Raw genomic sequence first — 26,609 nt, forward strand, 5'->3', positions numbered from 1 at the left:
ACTTTGTATGGCATGTGGGGATGATTTTTACCAAAAAAAAAAGTTAAGAAAAAAAAGTCATTTATTTTACATCATATTTTTCATGTTATTACTGCTCCACAGACCTTAAAAGGCAGTCGAAATATTCAAAGCTTTGCCTTGATACGAGCTGTCTTGTTGTTCCGACTTTCGATACGAAAGTAACGGAATATTTGTGCTCGGGTGGGTTTTTTTTTCTTCAGACAAATTTCGACTTTTTAATTAGCCATTTTTGGCGGAACTTTTTATATCATTCAAAAAGTATGGTTGTCCTGAGCTTAAAAAAATATTTCACCTGTGATCATTTCTCGTAAAGCTACGAGGGTTTAAAGATTGCCATTTTGGCCATTTTGACCAATTTGAGACAATTAACGCGCGATAAAATTCGCGCTTTTAACGCGTAAACGGAGATTTAATCCGTCTTAGAAATCGTTCCAAATTGGTTGAACGAAGCTTATTTGCCATAATTGATTTGTTACAAGGAACGAAATTTATCTTTTTGTACTTTAAATTGCGTGTGATGCGACGATTTTCATTTAAAAAATTCAAATTTTAGAAAAAAAATTTATTCGTATTATTTCATTTCATTTAATTTTTTTAATTTTATACTGCTCCATCAACCTTAAAAGGCAGTCGGAACATTGCAGTCTTAAAAAAGGCAGTCTTAAAAATCGAGAAAAAATGTTGCTGTCTTCAAAAACTAGAATAATACGACCAAACTGCTATATAAATATTAAAAAAAAAGAAATTAAACCTGGGAGTTAATTTTCATACAACTTTGTTTATTCAGGTCTAAAAAATTGGAGGAGTTTCTCTTGACGCTAAGACAATCTTTTTCATGTTTTGAAATCGCAACCGCTACCAAAAGAGCATTCATACCAGAGCAATCTTGATTTTTTTTTGGAGAAGTTTGGTCTAATATTTACTTTTTTTTTCTAGAAAGCGAGCGACTAAATTAGATAGTGCTGTTAAACGAACACTTAAAAAATAACCTGAAAATTGAAGTTTTGCGGCTAGCTTCTCGCCAAAAAAAACGCAAGACTTCAGGCAATGTTTTAAGACAGTTTATTTGGCAGTTTTTTGGCAATAACTTTCTGACTGGGTTCTGACTAGACAACCGTGCACAACTAGTCCGTTTATCATTTTGACTTGAATTTCCCTTGTTCATAACTCCACCAACCTAAAGTTCCATTAGATTATCACATGTAATGAAAAATCTGCAAAAAAACGTGTCACAAACGCGATGCAGAGTTTTGCGCAGCTTGCAATGAAACATACTTGAAAAAATTGATTGCCGAAGGTAAGGTTTTCATTTATCTGAGTGATCGTTGTTCTGTTTTTTCAGTGTGGGGACATAGAACACATAAGTAACTTATGAATCACTAGTGAAAATCAATTTAGTTTTTTCTATGACTTTTTTCTAATGCAGAATATTATGTGGTATAGAAATGATTTAACCAAAAAATGACCCGGGTAATTCATATGTTTATAACCCACATATCTTGCCAAAATAGTTTTTCCTATTGTACTATGTTAAAACTGTAAAAATCATTCTCGTACAATTTTTAATTTGTAAGAGTGCTATTTGATATAATGCTTTGCCCAAACCATAACAAAGTTTTGTGCAATCCATAACAAAGTTTTGTCCAATTCATAACAAAGTTTTCAAAACCTTTTAATATCTAAGCACAAATCATTATTGAATTTCTTGAAGCTTTTCCTGCAAATTAGGGCGAGTTTCTTGCCTTTGTCTAAAGAAATTGATGGCAATTGTTTTTTCTGTTTATTGTTGTATATCGAAGTACCGATTGAAAAGATTAAAGTTTTTGTTTTTCCCATTTGAAAAATGAGCAGAAGTTTTGTGTGCGGGTGTGTTTTAGTTTTTGTTCCAATTTTCGACACGAAAGTAATGGAATATTTTTGCTCGGGTGGGTTTTTTTTCTTCAGACAAAGTTCGACTTTTTAAATAGCCATTTTTTAAAAATCATTCGAAAGGTATTAATGCCTTGAGCTCAAATTGGAAAAAATATTTCACCTGTGATCTTTTTTCGTAAAGTTATGGGGGTTTAAAGATTGCCATTTTGGCCAATTTGGGACAATTAACGCGCGATATATTTCGCGCTTTTAACGCGTAAGCGGATATTTGATCTAAATTGTTCTAAATTGGTTGAAAGAAGCTCACTTGCCATAATTGATTTGTTACAAGGAGCTAAATCTATTTTTTTGTACTTTATATGGCGTGTGGGGGGATGATTTTCATAAAAATATTCAAATTTTAGAAAAAAAAATTTCATTTTGTTCTTTTTACATTTAACTTTTATATGTTAATACTGCTCCAGAAACCTTAAAAAGCAGCCGGAACATTCAGGGCTTCGGCTTGGTACGAGCAGTCTTGTTTTCTTTAGTTTTTGTTTTCCACGCAAAACCAGCTATCACAAATAACTATCGTAGAGAATTGAGTGATATATATCATAATAAAGCTATTTCAGTCGTAGTTCGATGAGTAGTTAAGAGTTTCGAAAATTTTTCTCAGTGTTGAGAAAAAGCGGTTGGAAACTTTTTTGTCTAAATTTGAGCTAATAAAGCGAGTGATCAGGCATATAACATACTATTTATGCCTAAATTAAGCCCTTAAAATTTAGCCTTAAGCAAGTTAAATTAGTTTTTGAATTTTTAGCTAGATTTTGAGAAGCAAAGATTTCATAAAAAAAATAAAAATGAAAGCTTGAAAAAAATATTTTGGAGTTCTTTTTTAGCTTTTTTTCTATTTTCTGTTTTTCTAGTCAGTTTTATATAAAAAGTTTTGGTCCAATTCGCCTATATTACTGTGACTGTCAATTATGCCTAAAATAAAGTTATACGTCACATCTTTTTATCACACAACGCAGAAAAAACTTCACTAGTCAAAAAAAATCTTTTTTTTTGTAGTTTTCTAAAGACTAAGGTAGGAACATTAATTGCTACTTGCTCAGTAACGGGCAATACTTGTCTAAATTTGAATTTGAACTGATTTGATTTTGATTTGCTTTTCCGGTATTTGTTTTTAAAGACATAAAGCATAAGGCAAAATACATAAAGGGAATTTTGGTATTTTGTTTTACGCAAAATCAGGTTCCACAACTAATCATCGGAACGGTCTAGTCATATCTCAAATTAAAACCCTCCGTAATAATTGGAAATTTTTTACTAAAAGAGCCTTAGTTCAAGAATTGTTTCCTGATTATCGTGTTGATCATTGAAACTTTTTAGGCAATTTATTACAATGTTAAGTCCAGGAGCCTTGAATCAAGAGGGGAAAAGTCTTGCATGAAGAGTTAAGTTTTTTAGATGTAGATTGCATGCACACTTCGCTGTTATTTTTTGGTCTGATGAGTATTTTGTATCTTGATTGATTGCAATAAATTGAAATTACCTTCCGGTGCCATTGACTGTGACCAGAATAAAAGTTTTATAAAGTAGCCTGAGCAAAACCCATATTTCTTGTTGTCTCTTCAATTTCTCCGGCTAGGACTTGCGTCTGCATTTTTAGCCCAGTGAAAAGATAGACTTCTTTGTGTGAAATAATTGATATAGTCTCAAAGTTACCAACTTTGTTTCACAATTTTCAATTATTATCGCGGGTCTTTCAATTCTCAGTGGATTTGAGAGAAATTTTTCAAACAAAAAAGTTTTCTGCTCTATTCGTGTTGATAAACCTCTTAAATTTGCAAGGTGTATTGCTTTATTTGAAACAAATATCATAAAAATTATCGCCTCATATGGTTATTTAACTTTTGCTTGTATAAGTTGGGCAACAACCTCTGTCTAAATCTGGTGTTAATCTGACTATAAACTGAAATCTCTGTCAGCTCCTCTTAGCACTATGTCGCCTAATTAGCCTAAATTTCCCTAAGCTCTCTCGTGGACCGCTGGCTTTGAAGGTCCAGACTACTGGGCTATTACAGGATTTGTTTCTTGTTTAGTCTTTCCTGGTATGTTTATGAGATCTTCTTTGACTGCAAAACCAAAACACACTTTTATCTTACTCGCCTACACTTCTCATTTTCAATTTTAGCCCTCGAGAAACATTTAAATTTGCCCGCAGTAAGTTGACCTGTAACTAAATACTCTGGTGAGTAATAATTAACTCGAGTATAAATTATCGCCTTGAAGCAAAAGTCATCAGCATCAACTATAAGTAAGCTAGCAAGACCTGAGACAAGATAGAGATGTTTTTGAATGAGGTTTTTCGTAAATCTTTTTACTAACCCAAGGGTCCAATCTTTTCTCCTATTTTAGGACAATAATTTTTGACTGACAGACTCTAAAATTCAAAGGGCGTCGTTTTGTCTCCAATACACGCAAAAACAGAACGACAATATGAGAAATGGCATTTAAGCATGCTTTTTTTCTAAAGCATTTACCTGTGGCGCATAATTTCTGGAAAAAAAAACAATTTTTTAGAGATCATCTTCACCATCTTTAAACACGTGCTGCTGCTGCGATCTATAAATTGCGAGATGTCCCTTTTTGCAAGGCCGATGGAGTGTATTTTTGCCATTTGTACGTCTTTGGTGGATAGATTTTTAAATCGCTTTACGGTTATAGAATCTACATTCAAAGCAAGATTTGATGAAAACGGACTTTTTTTATTTCATCTTGCCACAGAAAGAGCTCAAACTGCGTGTGAATCTGTTACTCTGTGGGATCAACTTTTTCCAATGGAATTTCTTTCCTTGGGCATAGTAAGCTAATTCTTAAGTTACATAAGGCTTTCGTCCAGAAGATAAACCAAAAAGCTGTTAATACTTGCCAATGTTATAAGCTATCTTTTTCGATGTTTACATTGCGACATCTTGCAAGAATCTTAAGCTTTCACAAGATATACATATTTCTGGGTCAAAATGCTAAGATATTGGCCATGGTAGCATTTCACTATAAAATTGCCATAATATTTAGACCAACAAAAACAATTTGGACGAAAACTCAATTTCAGTCAATCAATTTATTCAATCAGTTTATCAATCAGTGCCATTTGGAACGTCACTTAAATTGACTCTCTAATCTAGCCGGACATGAATTCATGTGCTTGTCAGCTTACTAAACTGTCATGTCTTTTTCCCCATTTACCACCACAAAAACCAGACCACGTGACAATGCCCGCAGGTGGAGGGGTTGTATTGTCACTGTCAATCAAATCAACCCGAGCGTCTTACAAATACTTGCCTTGCGTAAGATAACTTTACTTTGGTCTTTTTGTCCACTTTCAAATAAATTTACTAACTTTAAATGACTAGTTGTAACTCACAATGGCTTCATAATGTAAACATCATCAAAATAAACCGTGTTTTCATTTTTTTCGACCAAATCAAAAAATACAGGGCTGCTTGTTAATCTTTGTCATAAGCAAAAACCCAGAGTCCTCAGGGCTCTCGCTGCTTGACAGATAAGCCAGAGCTAGAAAACTCCCGAGGGTTCTTTTGTTGTTTTTGTGTCTTTTGGACATCGACTTAGGCTTGCTCTAAAACTTACCTATTAATGGATGGGCACTTAACACTGGTTAATCAGGACTTATTTTACTTTTACCCATACGTCCGATCGATCGATATCCTCTTAGATTTTACCTTATCTACCCACCCGAGGGTCCCTGCTGCATTTTACAGGAAAGATAACTCCAGAAAGTAAACCAAATTACAATTCAATTTCTAATTTTTAACCGAAGCCTGTGTTTACCATCAGAAGCTAATCACATTCACAACAGTTGACTGCTGTTTGCTCGAATATTTTGAGCAAATTTTTGTTCTTTTGTTCGAAATTTTGGATTTTGAACATGAACAGAGATTTTAAATATTCGCCATTTGAATTTGGTAAACATTTTTCCACTTAAAGAGAAATATCTGTTTTACTCATCATTTTAATGCAGTTTTTATTGGGCATTCTTAAAAGATTATTTTCGATTTGACGCTATTATTAGCCGTAAATTTTTGTGCTTTCTGTTTATTGAAGTTCATAAAGGCGTTCCGTTTTCAACTGATTAGACTATTTAAAATTTTTGTTTGATTATGTAACCTGGCGTTTTTGTTCCATTCTAGGAAAACAAAAAATGTGATAAATCAGATCCTAATATTCAAAGGTTGTCAAAAGCTTAAAATCAATGTTTTTTCCATTACTGATTTTCCAATGTTTAAAGTGTTATTTGATCGTCTGAAATTAAACAGATTAAAAATAATCCAGCCCTGACAAGCCTGTAATTAAAGTAATCCTTACCGTTTCAAGAAACGTTTTTTAGCCGCCAACGACCAAAAACATAAAACACCTTTCATTTTGCAATCAATCACATCAGCTCTGCTAGCTATTAAACAAGGTAAGAAAGTCTTGACATATTGTGGAACAATTTAAACAACATTTTTTTCAGTTGGGTGACCTCCAATCCTTCGCCGCCTATCTGATATTCACAATTGATATGGTAGAGGCGCATTTGCGCTAATAAATACTAAATTTGAAAGGGGGTACTAAATTTGCAACAAATCGCCTGCAGCGTACTAGAGTTTGCCAAAATTGTTTTCCAAGAATTGTTCGGAATAATATTTTGTTTGACAGAGAAAAATTGAGAAAACCTACAAATTTTTTTATTAACCCTTTTACTACTGATACGAAATCAACGAAATCATTGACATTTTTTGTATCACAAATTTGTGATCCTGATTGAAATTTAAACCCCTCTCGAGTTCGTTCTCGGGTTACAGCTGCATATGAGCTCACTTGGAGACTCTACCTGCACATTACATATCTTTTAATAGTCAATTGTGAAAGTTTGTATAAACCTATCGGCCGTGATTTGGGTTAAGGAAAAAGTTACCAAATTTTCAACGAAACGAATTTTTAAAATTTGCTTATCAAATTGCAAGATATTGATAAATCTAATTGAGAAATTGGTATGGCGAATTTTTATCTTTAATTTTCATCAAATTTCCTAAAAACATTAATTTAAAAAACTTAATTAATTTTTTTGTTTAATTATTTTTCTGTAGCAACTGACTATCATTGTCTGACAACAAACTTTAACAAAAGAGTTTCTTATTTGCGGAAAAAGTTAAGAAAACATTATGGTGAAATGTTTTTGCTTTGGGCTGTTGAATTAGTTTTGGTAAGCAAAGTGCTTGAGTTTATCGGAAAACTTGGACGCGCCGGTGCGTTGAAATTAACAAAGGAAAATTTCGGTCTTTTCTGGTTTTCAAATGAAGGATATAGGAGACCAACTGTTTGTGGCAAACGATAATCGAGAAACCTTAGCGCTTAAAATAAAAAAAAACTATCACAAAGGAGCTCAATACAGCAAATAAAACTTTCAAACTATCTCCTAGAACTGAGTCTTGTTTCAGCTAGTCAGTTTTTGATAATTTTATACTAAATTTGCTTCATTATATACGACCGGTAATTTCTGCAGTTATAGAAGATGATTTCAGAAACCGGCATAGTCAAAAACGTCCTCAAAAAATTTTTGAACATAAGGCTTGAGACAATTTCCCGAACTGTGGTGTGTGTTCTATGTCATTGGTTTGCTTCAGCCATGTCTCCTGTGTATTTAACAAAAAAAATGTTTACCGGCCATGCCGAGAAGCAACTTTTTTTCCAAATTCTCTGTAATCAAAAAAATAAACTCAGTTATTAATTTCTGGCTAATAATACGGAAACTCAGGCAAGACAGTGGCTTTTTCTCGACGCAACAAATTTTTAAAATTTTCAATGAAAAAGTATGTCAGCTTGTCAGCTAGCATGACAAATCATTCTCTGCAAGATACACTGACTGCAACAAAAAAGTGCTATTATATTGGGAGTTGAGAAGCCAACACCTGAGCAATCTCTTTATTCAAATCATCGATGTTGAAAAAGATAATAAAAAGATGGATGCACTATAAGTCAAATCAGAGAAAAAACAATGAAAACAGAAAATGTTTTATTTTTTAGGTATGATCTAAAAAAAACCTGGCTCAAAACTCAAAAACTCAAATTCCTCAATAAAAAAACTTTACAAACAGCCAAAAGTTTGATTCTAGAGTTGTTTTAGTCTTTAAAAAAAAATTTTGAGCTACCAAAATGAAAAATGTTCATTATGTTTCAACATTATCCTAATTTTGGAAACAAGATTAGAACTCGAAACTGATGATAGGTGTTCCCATGCAATTCTGCAGTAAATTTGATGGTAACTGCTTTCGCTTTCCTAAAATTTAATCAAAGGGGTGATGTGGTGGAAAGCATCCGCAAAACTTAAGGATTTAACCCAAGAACAACTTTTTTATACGCCGCTTGAACATTAACCTAGTTACGTCATTAGCTTATTTTTATTGTGTTAACGTCCAGTTTGGTTGTTCGAGTGACAGTCGGAATGGTATTTTGATGAAGATTTTTTATCAGTTTGTTCTTGAACAAACTGTTAGGGTGGTAACCACATTTTTAGAAGAAGCATTGAACTTGCATAGAAACAATCTGCAATGCAACCTAAGAGCTCAACAACTGACAATGGGTGTATCAGTTCACCGAATTTTTTCTGATACACCTGATGAAAAATTAAACTTGCAACTAATACATAAATACAAAACCTAAAAGAAGCAAGCTATATCTCATTTGGAAACTATTTCAAAAAACCAAGAAATAGTATTTCTAATTAGTTTTTCTGACAACAAATATAAATTGGAACAGTTCATCAATGACGGGAGAAAAACGTTTCAGAAAATTGTTGTCCAATGAAAAAAGGTCTGCTTATTAAAATCTAATACAAAATTTGCAACCGCTCAAGCTAAACTGGTGGCTTTTACTATATCTATTTAATAAATATTGAACAAAATTGCTCCAAATTGCTATGTTGATACCTTGAGTGGTAATTCAGATGTAGTCAATGTTGTATAGCCTCAACAAAATTACATTAGTATTTGACCAAAACTTCTGTATATTACAAACTACCCAAAAAAGATTCTACGGCTGTAATTAAAAGAAGCCTTTTTGATAGTATTTGTAAGTTGGCTTCGTTCAAATGTTTGAAAAAAATTAGTTGTAGAGACAGCCAATAAACTGACCTCATAGGATGTTTTGCCGTCAATAAAAATGCAAGCTTATAACTAAAACTTGGTTTGGTTTTTCCTCGAGTTATTCATCGCTGCATCAGTGGTGAAATTTAAAGCCATACACACAACACGCCTTGTTAACTATTTTCTCGTGAAACCAACTACTAATAAAAAATATATAAAAGCTATAGACCCATTTCTGAACTCAAATTCTTTTAAACATTTTTGAAAGACATTTAGAGGATGGTTTAAAATGGCTTTTTAATTGATTTTTTTGAATGTCTGCTCAAAACAAGACATCTGAATGCTCAAGGAATTGAGCTTGAAAATAATTCCTTTTTTTATCTATCAGATCAAATATAGATTTTTGTCAATAGTGAGCCCACCAAATAACTATAAATAATATGGATGATATTCCCCCTCGCAACAATAATAATTATGTATATAAAACAAAAATTAGAGTTTTAAGTCCCTTTAGGACATGAGTTTTTACGTCCCCGTTGGATGGAGCTGAGTTTTTGTATAGATTCGATTCTATATGCTCCTCTTTATTCCCTCTCTCTTGATGTTCTTCGAAGTCATTTGCTTCCTCCACGTTCTGCACATTCATGACCGATAGTACTTGTAAATCCGTAGAAGATTTTTCGGGGCTCTCTGCAGGGGATATCAGATCTACTATTTGTGTTGTCTGTTCTTTAGGACGTATCGCGTCTAGAAATGTTAAGCAGGCCTGATACTCGGGTGACTTCTCGTGGAAGCCCATTTCTGAAATTAAACTCTTCAGACTTGGCATTGCTCTGGAGTCTTTGCTTCCTGGTGACCTGTGCGTCGATCAATGGGCGAGTCAATAGAAAATTTCTTTGTTGGCGATTGTAGTGTGTCCTCTACTACATTTTTGGGAAATGGGTTTACCAACGCACCGGCAAGAGTTGACTGTCTGGCCCGGTTTGATTTACGTGTTGGAAGCTTTGTCGGATGTTGCTTTTGTTTTGCTTCTGGTGTTGCTTTCTGGTTAATTCGTTTGGATGACAGGGCTAAGTTTTCCGATGTGGACGATCTCGAATCAGTTCCTGAACGTGATGTGGCAGCACCCTCTTTTTCCCGTCTCTGGTCCGACTGGAATTCCAATCCACGTGTTGGCGTTCTTGGTGCCGGTCGTCCTCCAGTTCTTTTCACCGTTGCCTTCCTCTTTGAAGGACTGTTTTCTTGTTCCTTTCGTGTTAGTTTCACGGTAAGTCCTGATGCATCCTCTTTAAACATTGGGTTACGTGGTGCACTCGGGTTTTCTATATCTAAAAAACGTAAACAAGGTCCAGTTCTCCGAGCGGATTTATAGACCACATAGTCACTGAGTGTTGAAGGGCAACATAGACCATATATTAGCGGGTTAGGTACGAATGCAAAACCACTGTTTTTTAGTAGCCGCGGTTGTTTTTCATTTGTCTGGAACCACGCCGTATGTGGAGTGTAAATTAGGATTTTCTCATTGATAGTTTTTTTGTTGTTCAAATGTTTTTGGGTCTTTCACTGTTGTAGCCAATCTAACTGTTTTTCTTGCTACTTATTCGACCTTTTTTTATTATTAGATCAGTTTGATGTTGTATCACTTTATATCTTAGATTTAATCGTTCTTTTTCTAGTGCTACCGCTTTTCTAGTTTTCACACCTGTGTTAGCGTGTGGCTGATTTTTCGCAGTTCCGGTATTCTCAGCAGCGATGGGCTCCGGTATCCTGCGCTTGATGCTCAGTTCGATTTCTCAATATCTCTGCAGATCATGCATCATTTCCGCTGGAATTGGCGGTTGGGTCAGATTTTTTCGATCTAAGCAAGCGTGCTTAGCGTTCTTCAAATTCAAACTCTTTGAACTATTTGTTATGTTTAAAGGTGGTATGTTAGCTTTTCTGCCAATATATGCTTCAACAAGTGTGACTTTTGTCACTCCGTGCGGAGTTATTCGTAACGTTTTAAATATTTCTGCCAGGCACGATCCAATTTTGAATGGTGTATTATTTGGATCAATTTTCAAGACGCCAAGTCGTCGTTTCAGTGTTTGTACTAATCGTTCCACAACACCTATGGATCTATGATCATTCACCGGGGCGAATAGAAGTTTTATGTTGTTTGATTTGCAAAATAGTTGAAATTTTTTAGCGCGAAACGTTTGAGACTGACCACACCTTAACCCGCGAGGTATCCCATTGTTTGAAATGTATCCATGCATAAATTTTAATGCAACGTCTGCTGTTGTGTTTGACACTACCTTAGACTTGGGGAATTTTGACCATGTATCTAGTGCCACTAAAATGTACGCGTCCTTATTTAACTCGTCCGGGAGCGGTCCCGTAAAACCCAATTGGAGCTGTTCATTAGGTTCAACTACTGGTTCCATTTGTACGGAATGCTGTTTACCAATAACTGGTTTTAAGTTTTTACCTTGTTGTGTACATTCTCTAAAACTCTGAGCCATTTGGACTATGGTCCTGTGTATGTGCAGGAAGCAGATGTTTTGACACAGGTTCTGCATGGCCGCAGATCCGGGATGAGTGAGGTGGAGACTGTCCAGTACTGTTTGTCTGAGTTGTGTTGGCAGAACTATGCGTTCGTTGATGAGTAGACAATCATCCCTCATATGCAATCGGTTCCGTATGTTGAATCAATACTGCCCAAACGACAATTTGAGGGCATCCCAGTCCCGTTTTCTTACGAAGTTGACAAGCGGTCTTAGATTTTTGTCTTTTCGAGTTGGAGCGGCAATGAAATTTACCCCCAGAACTTTTTGTAGATTTTTTCTATAAAGTGGTACATCCTCCTCTTCTGTGTTGGTCTCCCTTTCGATTGTGGCGACGATCTTGTTCACAATGATTGCGTGGCTAGCCTCCAAATGCGTTGTTGGACATAGTGGGAGGTTCAGTGTTTGGTACTTCCTGTATTATGACATTAGGGTCCACGCGGCTTACGCAGTATTCATATGTCTCCTTTGTTTCAATAGACAGGTCCGTTTGGATGCTCGCATCAATTTGCGTGGATGTTGTTGACGTCACTTTCATGATTGGATGCGTTTTCTTACTGGGTCCCTCCGTTGAGTCGTCAAACACTATTTTTGGGAAAGTTGCTGGTTTTCGTTTTATGTTTTCTCTTGCGTCCTTGACGGTGGCTGGTTTTTGTTTCGATTCTGATTGTTTCTTGTTTGGTGGTCTTTTATGCTAACGGGGGTCAGACAGGCTCTCCTCTCGGTCTGATTCTCCTTGTCATTGGTTTTTGTTCGTGTATTCTGTTGGTGACATTCGTTCTCCTTTTTGCTGTTTAGGTATAAAACCTCCCTTAAATTCTTCCATACTCTGTTTTTTCATTTTATCTGGCCGTCTCTCGTTGTGTTTTTTCTGTCGTTTTAATGAGTGAGATTTTCAATTTTTAGTGACTGACTGAATTTGAGATTGAGTTGTGAGCGAATGATTTGTGAGTGAAGAGTCGGATCCAGTTTGAGAAATGGATCGCTTATGAAATGAATGCAATGATTGGAAAGCAATTGAGCTAATCGTTGACCTAATTTTGTGCCCTTTTTTCCGCGCGTTTTTTGATAAGCCGATAGGGTGCTAGTTTCCTAATGGCTAATTGGTTTAGAATTAAGTTTTCAATCATTTCAAGGTTGTTATCGAATGAATTGATTGACGCCACAGCAAATTCCTTATTTTACGCGCTAGCGGTATACAATTCCAACTGGATTTCCGGCTATATAGTCAATTAATCCCATTTCACTCCATGGCAAATATTTGATATCAAAGTTAAAAAGAGATTAATTGGTCGATCCATTTCGTGAGCTTACTTTGGCTTGTCTTAGATTGCTTGCTGGCGTTAAAAGCACTGATCAAAGCTTGGTGGTCAGTAATGACTGTAAACTTTTTTCCGTTTAAATCATATTTAAAGTGCTCTATCGCCCACACGACCCCCAAGAGTTCTAACTCGTTTACTGAATATTTCTCTTCTAACGAATTTAAAAATCTTGACGCGTAAGCAATAGCTACCCACCACTCTTTTGTGTATTGTTCTAGTGCCGCTCCGAGTCCGAATGTAGATGCATCCCAAACTACTAGTGTGTCAAGGTTTTGGTCAAAATGTTTGTTTTGATTATTTTCTGTGACTAACTTTTTAATCTTTTGGAACGCGGATTCATGTTCCGCCGACCAATTAAATGTTTTGTGTTTATCTGTATTTTTTAGGAGAGGACGAAGTGCCGCAGCAGCTTGTGCCGAATGTGGAATATATCTTGTGAGGTGATGTATTGACCCCATGAAACTTTTAAATTGTTTAAACGTTTTAGGTGGAGAAAGTTTTTCAATCGCGTCTGTTTTCTTTGAAAGAAGGGTAGTACCTTCGCTATCTAAATGAAACCCAAGCCTTTTAATTTGTTTGCAAGCAAACTTACATTTATCCAACGATATCGCAAAATTTTCTTCATCCAATCTGTGAAGAACTTTTTCCAGTGTTTCCTTATGCTTTTCTACTGATCCCTTTGTTATAATCAGGATGTCGTCTAAGTACGCATCCGTATTTTTACAATTGGTTAACGTGAGATCAATTGCCTTTTGGAATTCTGCCGGCATATCTGTGAGACTCCACAGAATCCAGTTTGGAACTGGTAATTTCCCGTGGCGTTTCCCCCGATGAGACTAAAATTACATTGTTCTCTCGTTTTCCAATCCCACGGGATTTGTAAATACGCATAGCGTAAGTCAAGTGAGGAAAACAAGGTTTGATCTTTCGTATCGGATTTTATTGTTTGTGCGATGTTATCGAGTAATAGATGAAAGTTCGGCATCTGATACTTGTTTTTGTGAATGAATTGTTAATTTTCTTTGAGTCTAGTGCAAGTTTGACTGTTTGGTCCTTTTTTACTGTTATTACGATCGGACTGATAAAAATTTTTATCAGTTAATTTTTCCAACTTTATAATATGTTTTTGGTCGATTAGTTTGTTGAGTTTTTTCCACTCTTTCTTTGAGATGAATGGGAATACGTCGACCCTTTTGTTGAATCGGTGTAGCGTCCGGGATGAATTGTGATTTCATCACATGATTTTTTGCTTTTTCAATTCTCACGGCTAAGTTTTCGAAATTTTATTTTACCCATTGTTTTATATCTGGGTGTGATGTGTTTTCTTCTGTTATGGTCAACACATGCTTATGCTGTGGTTTTTCTTGGATTAATTCTATACCGATGTTTGAGAGTAAATTACGGGCAAGAATGTTGGTCTTTTCGTAGTCCACCACAATAAATGAAGCCGACTGGATAGTTCACCCACCGGATTCTTTTGCTAGAATTAGTCGTCCTTTCGTAATAATAACTTTTCCATTATAGCATGCTAGATTTCGTGCGGTATCTTCCGGCGGGATTTTGTTTTAAAATAGTGGTTTTATCGTTTTGATGTATTCGACGTGCCGTAGTTTCGCTTAGAAATGACATAGGGCTCCCTGAATCCGCATTGGCAAGAATTTCATCGGATTTTGATTTTAGTTTCACAATATGTCCATTTAAATCTTTTTCACTGGTTTTCGCAATTTGCTTAATTTCGAATGCATCTGATATTGACAACATGGAGTAATTATCTCTCTGTTATTCCTCCCAACCATTTCTTGACGTGAATTCTGCAAAGCAACTGGGTCAATTTCTTCATTTTCGTGATGCTGGCTATCATTTTCTTTTCGTGATTCGTCTTCAGGTTATTTTGATGAAAATTTACATGATCTGAACGGCAGACCTTTTGCAGACTTTTTGCAGACCTTTGCAAAAAATCCACGTTTTGCACACTTCGTGCAAATTTTATCTCGGGCTGGACTTGATTATAAATGGTTAGGACTAAACGGATTGCCGCATTTGTAGCATTGTTTTTGTGAAGTATAGTTTTGTGAATCTCTGTTTTGATTTTCCCTTGTGTTTCGGTTTTGTCTTCCCCGCGAGTACTTTCCTCTTTTGTTGTTCTGAAAAGATGAGCAAAATCCGCCACGTCCTCCTCTGGGTTGAATGTAACTCATTGGCTCTTGCTTGATCGCAACAGACAAATTTGTTCCGATTGGGTCTAATTTCATAGTTTTGCTATGTTCGATGCCCTTCTCGCAACTTATTGCATATTCATATGTTTCTTGTGGTGTTCTTGTCTCCGCTAGCAATTGCTCGGCAATTTTTTCATTGTTCATGTGGGCGGTGAACATATCACGAACCCATTTATTTTCCCAGTCTCCACACTCTGCGCGGGAAGCTAGTTCTACCAGATCCGCGTGGAATTGTTCTTGTGTTTCGTTTTTTCGTTGTTTACGGCAAATAAAATGGTATCCTTCGAATGTAATGATTCTATGGGCAATAAAAATTTCTTCTACTACTTGTCTAAGCTGTCTTGTCGTTGTCGTCTGTGTGTTTAGCCCTGGTCGCTTCTGTTGAACCTGTCTCTGACCTTCCATGCCTAGACATAGAAAAAGATATCATCGCACTCTCGCATCCGCTTCGTCCCAGTTTACTGAGTTACACATAACGCCTTTCTCTCTTGCTTTTTGGCAATTTTTCTCCCAATTTACATTCTTTTCATAGTTTCTGACATCTCGGTTTCTCCGTTGTGCATCCGTTTCACCATGTATCTCGACTTCCCAAATTGGTTCAGTTGGCCTTGTGTTTCGATTTTGTGTTCCCCGCGAGTATTTTTCCTCTTTTGTTGTTCTGAAAAATAAGGAAAATCCGCCACGTCCTCTTTTGGGTTGAATTTAACTTATTGGCTCTTGCTTGATCGCAACAGACAAATTTGTTCCGATTGGGTCTAATTTCATAGTTTTGCTATGTTCGATGCCCTTCTCGCAACTTATTGCAAATTCATATGCTTCTTGTGGTGTTCTTGTCTCCGCTAGCAATTGCTCGGCGATTTTTTCATTGTTCATGTGGGCGGTGAACATATCACGAACCCATCCATTTTCCCAGTCTCCACAGTCTGCGCGGGAAGCTAGTTCTACCAGATCCGCATAGAATTGTTCTTGTGTTTCGTTTTTTCTTTGTTTACGGTAAATAAAATGGTATCCTTCGAATGCAATGATTCTATGCGTAATAAAAATTTCTTCTAATACTTGTCTAAGCTGTCTTGTCGTTTTCGTCTGTGTGTTTAGCCCTGGTCGCTTCTGTTGAACTTGTCTCTGACCTTCCATGCCTAGACATAGAAAAAGATATCATCGCACTCTCGCATCCGCTTCGTCCCAGTTTACTGAGTTACACATAACGCCTTTCTCTCTTGCTTTTTGGCAATTATTCTCCCAATTTACATTCTTTTCATAGTTTTTGACATCTCGGTTTCTCCGTTGTGCATCCGTTTCACCCTGTATCTCGACTTCCAAAATTGGTTCAATTGGCAGAGTAACCTCAGGTTTGTCACGTAGTAGATTTCGGATCTCTATTCCGTCTTTTGCAAAAACTGCCAGCTCTACAAGTGCGACCCACTTACTCCATTCTAGAGGGTGCTCCGCTGATGCTTTCTCCCAGAACGAACTAATATTGGTTGGGTTTTTCGCTGATCTTGCTGACTGCGCCATGTCATACCCGTAGGTATGCGTAATGTTTCATATTGAATCCCAACGGATTGGCGAGCTAATTATGAACGAGGCTAAGACATAAATAAGACAACTTAATCATAACCGTTTACTTTATCTTCTGTTTGACATACACTAAGCTCTATGTTAGCCTTGTCTTCAAGGTCACTTGACCAGCTCAACGCAGTGAGCCTACCAAATAACTATAAATAATATATTGCCCATCCGGCTGGATGACAAATCCGATGAAACATCAGTTGTCCAAGCGTACCAAAGAGAAAAAAATAAGGCAACTGTTTTTTGTGTATTACCCCACTTTCACTGGGAATGTTCTCCCTCATTCTAATTCATGTAATCAATTTTATGCTGGGGTTTCTTTGGTTTATTTTATAATCAGATGTACTATCGAAAGTTTTTGAGCAGTTATCGTGATTTACTTTCTTGACATACCCCTTTTCTAGTGATAATTCCTCCAAAACACAAGTTTAGTATTCCTCCGTACCCACCCTTCCCATTTAAAAAAAAAAAATTGGTACAGCAAACAGATCAAAATTTCATTGGACCAAACTTATTAAGGAAGCCTTATAAGTTAGGTTTCAATGAAACCCTTTTGATTGCGAAACAAATTAATGCTGAAAACTTTTATGGGTTTTTTTACTTCAGAACACTGAAAAACGTTTAATACTTCCTGATTTTCGGTGAACTGTTTTGCCATTTTTCTTTCAATTAAATTCTTTCGTATTGATGAAAACAATTTTGCGTTGGTGTTTGCAAAGATGTCTTCCTTAAACTCCCACGTTTAATAATAGCTGCTGGAACCTGATCTAAACTATATTTTATGATTGGATAAATTAAATGTTTTACCAATGTAAAGTATTTAATATTAACCAATCATGATCCATCTAACTAACAACCCACTTATTTGTAAGTGCTGAAGTTACTTGTAATTTCAGCACCAGAGAGATTTGAATTTAACTTAGAAATTAGTTGGACTCTCCCGAGCACTTCAGCAGCCGCAATAAACCAGTATACCCTAGATCTATTGAGCCTAGCAGAGACTAGTTAAACAACCTGAGACTAGATAGTATAAGAGTAAGATTAGGATCGGTATTAGACTAAGAAGTTGCACGAATCTATCCGGCCGAAAATAAGATAGCGTGACGAGCAGACGGTGTACCCTATCCGAAATTACTCTATGAGTTACACTTCGGTCATAACTCATCTGGTGCGACCATAAGTCTCGAACAAGACCTTACTAGATTAGAATTAACCAAAATTAGATTAGAAATTAGACAAAAACATTTACAAAATGTTATACGACAATAATTTAATTGAAATGTCTCTCCGACTCAATAGATCAGAGCCAATATTCCGAACCATAATAGAACTACCCGGAATTGGAAGAAGACCTCGAACCAAAGACGACATACGACAAAGTAGAAACTTGCCGTATAGTTATATGATAGTTCGGCAAAAGCCAGAACAAACTTTTATATTTCGAATACTACTTGCAATGAATTTAGATTTCCATTTGCAAACATAAAACCTTGAAGTTAATCTTCAAAATCATTTCAGGCGCTAAACAAAATTAATATTATACAATAACGATTGATAAAAAGATCTAAGATCGTTTCCCTAAAACTCTGCAGTATTATACAAAACATGTTTGAAAAATATTTATTGGAAAACAAAAATAAAAATTAGTAGCATGACAATAAATGGTTAGTAATCATAAATCATCCTGTTGTTCCAGCTTCATCATCTAAAACATAACAGCAATCATAAACCCACTAACATCATCAAAACACTAAATCTTTCCTTTACACACATTTAAAACTTTATTAAAACTTAAATTCACTTAATTTTAAAACCAGATCATCAAGGCTTATCCTTGGATCTTAAATCATTTTCTACTTAATTAAAATCTCAAATTTGCTCATCAAGGCTTATCCTTGGATCAAACAGAACAATTTTGTTCTCCCCCACCCACTTAATTAGTGTCTAACGACCTCAAACGTCGATTCACTACCCAACCCTTTCTAAAGACCCAAGACTAATAGAAATTTTTAAAACAAAACTAATCATTCAAAATTAGGATAAACAGTGAAGAACTTCGGTTATTCATCCTTCACTTGACCCCCCCTCTTACCAGACCCAGGATAAATCTTAGACTTAGTAAGTTTAAAATAGTATCTAACGAACTACTCGCGTTCTAATTATACCTGAACCTTGTGGATCGATTTACTATTCTCCAACCCTTGAACACAATCACTACCCCTAAGTAAGATTAAGTAAGTTAACACCTTAGCTTATACTAGTCACGAGAAAGTAAAAATCATTCTTCGGAATCGATATACTTTTCTCTCCAACCCTGAACAAATAGACCCAGGTTAAGCTAACCAAAAAATCGTAAGAACTAACAGTTTAAGAAAATAGAAATCATTTAACAACCTTTGCATCCGTCATTCTAAACCTTATGTCATTTAAAAATCTAGGAAATAAACAAACAATCATTTTACACAATTGTGAAATAGATAACAAAAAATACGACCTTGTAATCACACCTCATACACAAACAGTTGGATACATTCGCACAAAACGACAAACACTAAAGAGGAAAATAATAACTAAACAAAGACAAATAACACGAAAAAGATTTTCAAAAAATCGAAACGCATTTTCAGAATCAGAAACCAACAGTTTAGACGAACTTTACAAATTAAAAGAATCAATAGATAAAAATTACCCACAACACGATCAATTATATTTTTCTGACTCAGAAACAACTTCAAATTCATCACAAAGAGGAAAAAGAAGAATAAAAAAACAGTACAAACACAAACCAGTACATCTATACAATTGGAATCAACCAATTCGACACATTAATAATTACATATTAACAGTCATCGAACGAAAAAATGAGTTCAACACACACCCCAGGTGACGAAACTCCAGATGACGATGAAATCTTTCCTTTTATAGTAGATGCAGATACTGATAGAGGACAACACATATTTTGTCAAAATTTACTCGTAAATTTATTTGAACCCGGAATCAGTCCATGTAAAACAGAGTTCCCCGATGTAAAAATCAAAAGACAAATCATAGATCACTATCTAAAAGATATATGCAACATAACACAACAGTATGGAATCTACTCCATAGAATTCACTTCCCCAAACCATAATAATAGAACATATACTATTCAAACAGACGATCTTGATTTAGAATTTTCAAAAGTTTTTTCAGAATATATAAAAAGCATCCAATATCATAACTCACAAAGAGCAAACTCCATATTCACCAATGAAGTTTTCGCAATAATATATAGTTATATTTCGATATTAGAAAACGAAATCCCACTAACAAATGTCTCACCGACAGAAACATCTAAACATTTGAAAGTACGACATGAAATTACACTACTCTCTAGTTATTTAAACATCATTAAAGAAAATTTCACGAAAGATGACGTTTCACAACATACCAAACACGATCTACAAAAAATTTTAGCATGGTTCATAATAGATTATTTCACACACAATATTGATTTAATTGCACAAGCAAGAAAAAATTTTAGACCCCAAAATTCGAACGATGATACCGCTATCACAGAACAATCAGATTATGTTTGGGACCCCGAATGGTCTCATCCCGCATTTATAAGCTTTCCACAATCAATCTCAAGTCAAGCAATAGGTACAATATCTTACATAAGAGATTATGTAAGAGTAATACCATTAACAATTGATGCAACACCATTAAACTATAATACATTTTTACCCGATACACAAAATAATAGTTTAAACTCTACAGTCATACACAACGAAAACCTCAATGGAACTAGGAATCTTACTCAACAAGATATCCAGACACCATCACACTTCATAAATGAAGAAATTGTACACACAACAACTACACAACAAAGTATTTCACCAATACGCCCAAATTTAACAACACCAAGAAATACAAATCCTTCACAAACACAGGTAACCTTACAATCAACCGTTAAACCTTCGGTTGCCCCTAAATATTCACATATGGATTACCAAACATACAGACCCATGACAATACCATCAAAAACACGCAAAACATTCACTAGAAACAACTTTGCAGACCATAATTATAATTATACACATCCATCAAAAACAAATTATCAACCACAAAGGAATTTTAATCAATATACAAAACCTCGAAACTGGGATAACCCAACGGCCCAATATAATTCCAAAAATTTTCAACCAAATCCTCCACAGGATCGCAGTGAAAATTACCCATTTTTTCAACAGAATAAAAATAAAAAACAAACATCTTATCAAATGGATTATTTATCCTCAGATGACGATTTCTTACAACCAGATATATTTGCACCAAATACTCAAGAATATCGTAGACAAGGAATACAGAAAACACGTACAAATCATAGAAATTTTTCTCCACAACCAATAGATGCACAACATCAACAACCAATTCAACAACAAAATCTAATTAATACACAATCTTTTCAACCAATTCAACAACAAAATCCAATGACTGCACACTCGTATCAACCATCACAAATGCAAAATGAAATACCACTCCCATATTATCTTCAACAACATGAAATAACAAGAAACCAACTTTCAAATTTTTCTCAAATGCCAAATGCAGCAGAATCATTACAAATGACAATGAATCCATACCTAATGGGTGGATCATCAATAACATCAAACAAACCTTTAATGGTTTTCACAGGAACAGACCCTGAATACTCTGTAGAAGATTACTTAAATGCAGTAACAGCAAATTTGATTTTAAACATAGGACCTGAACCAATTAATACGCCACTACATCAAAACTGGATACATCGACGCACAGCGTTGATACAAACAACCTTAGATGGCGCAGCCCAAAAATGGTTTTCAGTACTACCTCTAGAAATAAAATCAAACTGGAAAAGATTTACACAAGAATTTTCAAAAATGTTTGACTCCGAAAGAAACAAACAACAACAAAGAGTTTTATGTAATGAAATTCGCAGATTACCAAACGAAACCATCAAGCAAATAGCAGTACGAATCGAAACACTAGTTCGAAAAGCATATTCACTAAATACACATGACTATAAAAACACAAAGATGACAGAAATCTTAATGATGACCTTAACACCACAATTAAGGAAAATAGCAATAAAAAAGAGAGCATCCCATCCTTCTTCAATTCGAGAACCCGATTTAGATTTTCGAAAACTAGTAGACAAACTAGAACAAGCAGAAATCACGATGAAACTAGAAGAAACGGAAAATCTGAAATTACAATACGTTAACAGAATTGAAACGACTCCCACTAATATTAATAATATACAGAAATCAGAAACAGACCTCGTTGAAAAAATCACTGAAATACTCAATATTTACGAAAAGAACCCGAACTTTAAAGGCAAACCATCTTTCAAAAAATGGTGTAATTATTGCCGCCGATACGGACATAGTATTTCCGAATGTAGACAAAAACAGCAAGATAGTCAAAATAAACCTCAAAAATATAAAGAACCAAATAAATCATTCTATCAATATATGAAAAAAGATCAAAATCTACCAAACAAAAATGTATACAGCAACAACAGTTCAGGAAAACCACTTCCGAACAATACAAGTTATACAAGAAATCAATCCCCATATAACTCAAGTTATAGAGGAAGATCACCAGAACGAAGAAATACACAAAACTCATCACAAAATCACTACAATAGACCAAATAGTAGAAATAACTACTCCAGATCAAATTCAAATACACAACGATTTGTTTCTAGATCTAATTCCCAATCAAGAAATAACTACTATCCAAACAACCAATCACGAAATTCATCATACAATAGGAATAGAAACTACTCCTATAATAGAAATAGAAGTTATTCAAACAACCGAAACCAGAATTACCCGAACAATCGATCAAGGAATAACTCATATAATAGATCGAACTATAACAGACCAAACAATAATTACCAAAACAGATCGCGAAATAATTCACAAAATCGACACCCAAGTTATAATAATCGTTATAGAAATTATTCCCAATCACCACACCGGAATAATAATCACTATAATAACTCTAATAATCGTCATAGAAGCAGTACACCTAAACATCAAAGACAAATCAATCAAGTACAAGCTAACCCAGAAACAACATCAGACCCCCCAGGTATTGATGACACAGTAACTGATACGTTACAACTCAATCAAATAAACTGTACATCATCAGATTCAGAAAGTGATACTGAAAACACTCTTGCTATCAATATGATAAAAGTCGAAAATGACTATGAATCTGTCATATATGAACAACCCTTTCCATCACATATATATGAAAATCAATCAGAATTTCTTCAAAATTATTACACTACACCCATAAATTCCACATCAACGACGCAAGAAACAAACGAGATTAACACTACAGATCAAACCAATAAAAATACCAAAACAAAATGCTTGAATACAAACCATATTTATCAAAATATACAAAAAGAACAACCCAAAGAAAAAATTTGGACAATACCATTTCTCTTAGAAAGCCCAAGAAATAAAGAATTTCAACCACCAGACCTTGAAATAGATTTTTTAATTGATTCAGGAGCAGAATCAAACATAATAAACATCCCCACATGGAATGAAATAAAAACTTTACATCCAAAGCTAACACCTCTTGAAACCTCCAGCAAACTAGCAACAGCACAAGGATCAACATTGATAAACTACGGAAAAATCCAATTATTTCTCCTCCCTACCAGAACAATGGAGCAAAGTAAAATTCTAAACAAGCCATTTAAACAAATATTCCATATCACTGATATTAAATATAATATCATTGGAATACCATTTATTTCGAAGTATATACCAACAATTAACATCCTAAACAGTAAAATATTAATCAAAGATAAATATACAAAAACAAAAGAAACATCCCTAACATTTTTTCAAAGATTAAACAAACAACCACCATTCTTTTCAAAATTTTATCCAATATATAACCAACAAAGAAAACACCTGAAACCACTATCAGGAAACATATATAATTTTTCAATCAAACAAGTTCACCAATATGATAAAGAACAAAACAAACAAAAATTTTATATGTCAGATTTTGAATTCAAACCTATTCATAAATTTTTCAAAATCACAATCTCTTCAATAAAATATTTGAAAAATTCGAATTCAGATATTATTTCTTTACATGTTTATAACAACACACCTTACCAAGTAACATTACCTTTAGGACTTTTAGGATATTGTGAAACTAACGCTACAATATCACCAATACACGAAAAAGCCTATCGCGTAAATAATATACTCCAATTACTAGATATTTGCCAATCTACAATTCTTAATGAAGAATTATCTATAAATAATATAATAAGTAACGAAAACAGAAATACGGATTATTTCACAAAAACTCCATATTTCAAACCTACATTCAACATAAGTAACCACACAAAGGACCAACAAAAATTTTTAACAATGTTTAATTTCCAACATTCACAAATAACACAAGACGAATTCGAAAAGTTAGCCAAACAGCTAATTAAATATTCATCAGTATATGCAACATCAAAATTCGATGTTGGCAAAATCAGTTCATCACTACATCTCCCATTAAAACCAGACGCAGTTTTCAAAAAACAGAGAGCAAGTAAAGTACCAATTCACTTACATGATAAAGTAAACAGATTACTCGATATTTTAGAACAGTACAATATTATATCACCAGTTAATAAAGAAGAACAACCAAAAGGCAACACATTCATCAACCCCGTTATCATTCTAGCTAAAGGAGAATCATTAAAAATCGTTCTCGACGCTAGATACCTCAATTCACTCATAGATGAATCAAAATGTAATTGGCCCATTGAACCAATACAAGTTATTTTAACAAAAATAAACGGCAAATACTTTACAACCGCCGATATGAATAGTGCATACAATCAAATGCCACTAGATGAACAATCACGACGTTTAACACAATTTGTTATCGGAAACCAACAATATGAATTTAACCGCTTATTCTATGGAATATCCATAGGACCAGCAGCATTTTCAGCTTTTATGAGCAAAATTTTTAGACCACTAATACTCAAGAAAAACGCAATCACCTATCTAGACGATGTTTTTATGCAATCACAAACAAAAGACGAAATGTTCAAAGTTTTAGAAAAATATCATCAAATACTTCAGAACGAAAATCTGAAGGCCGCCCCCGATAAATCACACTTCTTTTTGACAAGAGTTAAATTCTTAGGACATAACATAGAAAGAAAAACAATAACTCCACTGAAATCACGCATTGACGCTATTCAAAAACTTCAACCACCAACAAATAAAAAGAAAATCCAAGAATTCCTTGGAATGTTAAACTTTTTAAGTAAATATGTTTATAAAATGCAATTATATCTACGACCATTTTACAACATCCTTAGACAACAAAATAATTTTGAATGGAATACAGAACATCAAACACGATTTGAAGAAATAAAGAAACTTTTAACTGAACAAATTTCAAACACAATTCCAGACCCTGATCAACCATTTTATGCAATGTGCGATGCTTCGAACTTTGGCATCGGCGCAGCACTATTACAATCACATAATGGTACAAATAAAATGAACCTCATATCAGCAAATTCTCGATTATTCACTCAAGCAGAGCTACGACTCTCAACTCTAATGAGAGAATGTACAGCCATAATATATACATTGACAGAATATGAATTTCTGATACTTGGATCAAAGCATCCAACAGTTTTATTCACAGACCACAAACCCATCATTTTTCTTTTCACACAGAAATCTAACCCAAACCACCGAGTTTACAGATTTCAACTAATTCTAATGAAATTTCCAAACTTACATATAGTTTGGACTGCAGGAAAAAATCTTGCATTACCAGACACCTTAAGTCGAAATACACCACCTGAATTACTTACACGAAAAACAACAGTTGAAATACCCAAGAACATAAAATTCTACCTTGCAGAAAACGAAACATCACCCCGATTGGAATGCAAATATGCAGTAAAAACTGATATTGAACAATCACAAATAAATAATTTACAACATTTCCCACTTTATTTAGATTGTCAAAATAATCATTATGAAGTTGACCTACTTGGAACATCAACTTTCAAACCAATCCCATATTCTCAATGGATAAAAAATAACACCCAACAAAAACGAACAAAACAACACCTACCTAAAAAAGACCATTTTCCACTAATTGAAAAAGAAGATTTAACTGATAAAATAAATTTATCAGGACCACAAACAAATGATTCAAAATACACAATAAATCAAGTTTTTGACCTCCATGACCCACTTGATACAATACCCTTATCTAAATTAGAAATCGAAAACATTTTTCTCCCCCCAACAGAAACAATTACAATTTCAACACTGAAACAATATCAAAACCTTGACCCAGTAATTAGACAACTGAAATCATGGCACAAATATAAAACTAAACCTATCAAAGCAGATTCAACCATTCTAGGAAACAAAACACTCCTCCGATACTTTCGCAAATTTAACAACACAACAATTAACGAAAACACAGACCTTTTAGAGTATAACATGAATGAATCTACAGTTCCATGTCTCCCTATAAGTATGATTCTTATAGCTTTTAATATTTCACATACACAAAATATTAAAGGACACTCTGGATCAGAAAAAACATATTCAAATTTTATACAAAATTTTTACTTCCCAAATGCACCAATCTGGATAAAAGTACTATGCAATGACTGTATAGTATGTCAACTAAATAAACCTTACCCAAATCAAAAACAAATAGCACAAAAACAAGATTTTAAAGGACAAAGTTTGTACTTTAATCATCGTATCTCATTTGATACTAAAGGACCAATTTCACCCTCATCAGAAGGAAACTCCTACATTATGGTAATTGTTGACGCATTTACACATTATGTAGCACTTAACCCAGTACCACATTGTAATGCTT

General features: G+C 34.5%; 2 protein-coding genes across 5 annotated transcripts in view; one reads left to right on the forward strand and one right to left on the reverse strand.

The window, feature by feature from the left end:
• The window catches only part of LOC134842821 (uncharacterized), a 235,648-nt gene that overhangs the window by 77,847 nt on the left and 131,192 nt on the right, over positions 1-26,609 (reverse strand). The gene's annotated exons all lie outside the window — the stretch shown is intronic.
• LOC134841136 (uncharacterized) overlaps positions 3,635-26,609 on the forward strand; it is a 56,045-nt gene continuing 33,070 nt past the window's right edge. Inside the window, exon 1 of one of the 4 annotated variants that reach the window (XM_063856924.1) lies at positions 3,635-4,129. The gene's annotated coding sequence lies outside the window, so the exon portion shown is untranslated. Of the gene's footprint in view, positions 4,130-5,212; positions 5,229-6,319; positions 6,362-26,609 lie in introns of those variants that run through there. The other 3 variants (XM_063856925.1, XM_063856927.1, XM_063856926.1) reach the window with 3 other exon arrangements.

This window comes from Symsagittifera roscoffensis, chromosome 3 (assembly GCF_963678635.1).
Source record: "Symsagittifera roscoffensis chromosome 3, txSymRosc1.1, whole genome shotgun sequence".
Lineage (NCBI taxonomy): Eukaryota > Metazoa > Xenacoelomorpha > Acoela > Convolutidae > Symsagittifera > Symsagittifera roscoffensis.